This window comes from Sorex araneus, chromosome X (genome assembly GCF_027595985.1).
Source record: "Sorex araneus isolate mSorAra2 chromosome X, mSorAra2.pri, whole genome shotgun sequence".
NCBI lineage: Eukaryota > Metazoa > Chordata > Mammalia > Eulipotyphla > Soricidae > Sorex > Sorex araneus.
Genome location: NC_073313.1, coordinates 66,546,301 through 66,549,720, shown reverse-complemented (window position 1 = coordinate 66,549,720; position 3,420 = coordinate 66,546,301). Strand labels below are relative to the sequence as shown.

General features: G+C 39.1%; 1 pseudogene; it reads left to right on the top strand.

Annotated features, from left to right (window-relative positions):
- Window positions 1-639: 639 nt before the first annotated feature.
- Window positions 640-1,272, top strand: LOC101540632 (mitogen-activated protein kinase 8-like; annotated as a pseudogene).
- Window positions 1,273-3,420: the final 2,148 nt, after the last annotated feature.

The window sequence follows — 3,420 nt, the reverse complement described above, 5'->3', positions numbered from 1 at the left end:
TCCAAGGTTCCATTCCCTGAGAACGAAGTAATAGGGTTAAGTATCAACAATAGCGGACACATATTCCTTTGAGGTCAGTTCTCTTTCTCCCTCCCTCTCTCTCTCTCCTCACTCTTCCGCTCTTTCTCCCTTCTTCCTCCACCTTCCTCCCTTTTCCTCTTTCCTCTTCCCTGTTCTATTCTCTCCTTCTCTTACCCTCCTTCTCTTCCTCCTCTCTTCCTTTTTCCTGATCTGCTCTCCTAGGTGTCTAAATCATAACTAGACAACATGCAGATAATCATTAAATCCTACCTCTCTCTAACACCAGGCACAAAATTCAGAACAAAATAGATCAAAGACTTCAATATTAGACCTGACTATATAAGATACATGGAAGAAAATGTGGGAAGAACCCTCCCTGACATTGAAGCTAAAGGAATCTTCAATGATGAAACACCACTGACCAAGCAAGTGGGAGAAAACAAACAAATGTGACTACATTAAGCTCAGAAGCTCTGCACTGCATAAGAAACAGTGACCGAGGTAGAAAGACAGTCCACAAATTGGGGGAAATTATTTACACATTACCCATCTGACTAGTTTCTGCTGTGACTTCTCAGCGAATATTTGGATGAACTCATTAAATTAATTGCTGCCATCATGAGTAATTGTGACAGCAAATTTTATAGTGCAGAGATTGGAGCTTCTACATTCACAGTCCTAAAACGTTATCAAAACTTAAAACCTATAGGCTCTGGAGCTCAAGGAATAGTATGTGCAGCTTATGATGCCATTCTTGAAAGAACTGTTGCAATCAAGAAGCTGTCGACCATTTCAGAACCAGACTAATGCTAGGCGGTTTTACAGAGAACTAGTTCTAAAGAAATGTGTTAATCACAAAAATATAATTGGCCTTTTGAATGCTTTCACATCTCAGAAATCCCTAGAAGAATTTCAAGATGTTTACATTGTCATGGAGTTCATGGATGCAAATCTTTGCCAAGTGATTCAGATGGGACTAGATCATGAAAAGATGACCTACCTTCTCTATCAGATGCTGTGTGGAATCAATCACTTTTATTCTGCTGAAATTATTCATCGGAACTTAAAGCCCAGTAATATAGTAGTAAAATCAGACTGCACTTTGAATATTATTGACCTTGGACTGGCCAGAACTGCAGGAACTAGTTTTATGATGACACCTTATGTGGTGACCCCCACTACCGCAGAGCACCAGAGGTCATCCTAGGGATCTGCTACAAAGAAAACGGTCAGCAAATACCACTTACTTAAATTATTCTGATTTATTAGCTTCTGGTTGTCATATTTCTTATGTAGATATTGAAGCTGAAGTTCTCTGAGTTAAATGTATGCAGTTAAAACATTTTCAAGAGTTCTAATGTAAATGTTTTTATAAATGTTTTGTAAAAACATGGACCCGTTTTAGTTTTATTTTTTTGAAGTAAATAGATTTTATTTAGAGGTTTCTGAGGAAAGGAGGAAGGGATAAGCGGGAGAGAGAATAGTGAAAATAACACGCTCAAGAGAGAACGTGGGCTTCTCCAAGGGTGGAGGAAGCCCCTACACATAACTGAGCTTTAGACACAAAAGTATGAAAGGATGAAAGTACACATCTCAAGAGGGGAGATGCGGGCAACACATGTGCTCGGCCAACACATGTGCTTGCCCACGTGGGCACAAGCAGCACATGGGCTCAGGCAGCATATGGGCCTATGGACCCTTTTTATTTAAATACAAATACAAAACATAAATATTATCATTCGATAAAGAATTTGTTGCCATGACCTGGAATAGAATATAAGCTATCTGTTTGTCTATAACTGGAAAATGAACTTTTCTGACTTAGCTTGAGGAAGTATTTAGTGTTAATAGCTTGTCTTCTTTAATAGAAATCCTAGTTTGCTTTGTAACATTTGCACATATTTCTACCTTCATAAAACTAGTGTTAGCATAATCTTTAGGCACTACTGTAGGACTCTGTTAAAATAACCCATGATTTAAAAAATTATTAGTGAATCACCATAAGGGTATCATTACAGACTTATAAACTTTTGTGGTTGCATTTCAGTCATAAAATGATCGAGTACCCATCCTTCCACCAGTGCCCATCTTCCACCACCAATGGTCCCCACATCCCTTCCACCACCTCCACCCCTTTAACCCCCAGACCACCCGGCTCTGTGGCAGGACATTCCTTTTTGCTCGCTCTCTCTCTCCTTTTGCGTGTTGTGTTCTGCAGTGTAAGTATTAAGTGACCATCATGTTCGGTCTATAGTCTACTTTCAGCAGGCATCTCTCATCCCAAGTGGACCTACCTAGCACCCTTTACTTGGCGGTCCCTTCTCTATCTGAGCTACCTTTCCCCCAGCCTGCGAGGCTGTCATATAAGCTGTGGAGTAATCTTCCTGGTACACATGTCTGTTTTTCTTGGGCATTAGTCTCCAATTCTGTTACTTTACATTCCAGAAATTTGTGCAATCTATGTCTGTCCCTCTCTTTCTGACTCATTTTACTTAACATGATACTTTCCATGTTGCTCCACTTACATGCAAATTCCATGACCTCATCTTTTCTAACAGCTGCATAGTATTCTATTGTGTAGATTTACCAAAGTTTCTTTAACCAGTCATCTGTTTTTGGGCACTCCGTTTTTTCCCAAATTTTGTCTATTGTAAATAGTGCTAAAATGAACATGGAAGTGCAGATGTCATTTCTACTATACTTTTTTGCATCTCCGGGATATATTCCCTGAAGTAGTATTGCTGGGTCAAATGGGAGCTCATTATCTAATTTTTTGAGAAACGTCAATACTATTTTCCAAAAGGGCTGAACCATTTGGCATTCCCACCAGCAGTCTGTGAGTGGTTGACTTCTATCTTCAGTGCATTGTGGTCTGCAAAGGTAGTTGATACAATTTCTATATTCTTGATTCTATTGAGGTATATTTTGTGACCCAGAACCTGGTCTATTTTGGAGAATGTTCCATTTGCACTGAAAAAAATGTGCATTCTTTCTTTTTTGGATGCAAAGCCCTGTATAGATCTATTAGCCCTCTCTCCTCTATCTTTTCCTTCAAAGCCAGTGTTTCTTTGCTGAGTTTTAATCTTGTAGATTTATCTAGAGGTGATAGGGCAATGTTGAAGTCTCCAACTGCTATTGTGTTGTTAGCAATGTCTTTGTTAAAATCTGTTATCAGTTGTTTTAAGTATTTAGCTGGACCCTCATTAGGTACGAACACATTTAGGAATGTGATATCTTTCTGCTGTTCATAAACCTTGACTAGTAAAAATTGGCCTTCGCTGTCCCTTCTTATCTTTTTCAACCTGAAATATATGTTGTCAGATACTAGAATGGCCATTCCAGCTTTTTTGAGGGAGTTGTTTGCTTGCAGGATTGTTTTCTATCCTTTGACTTTGAGTC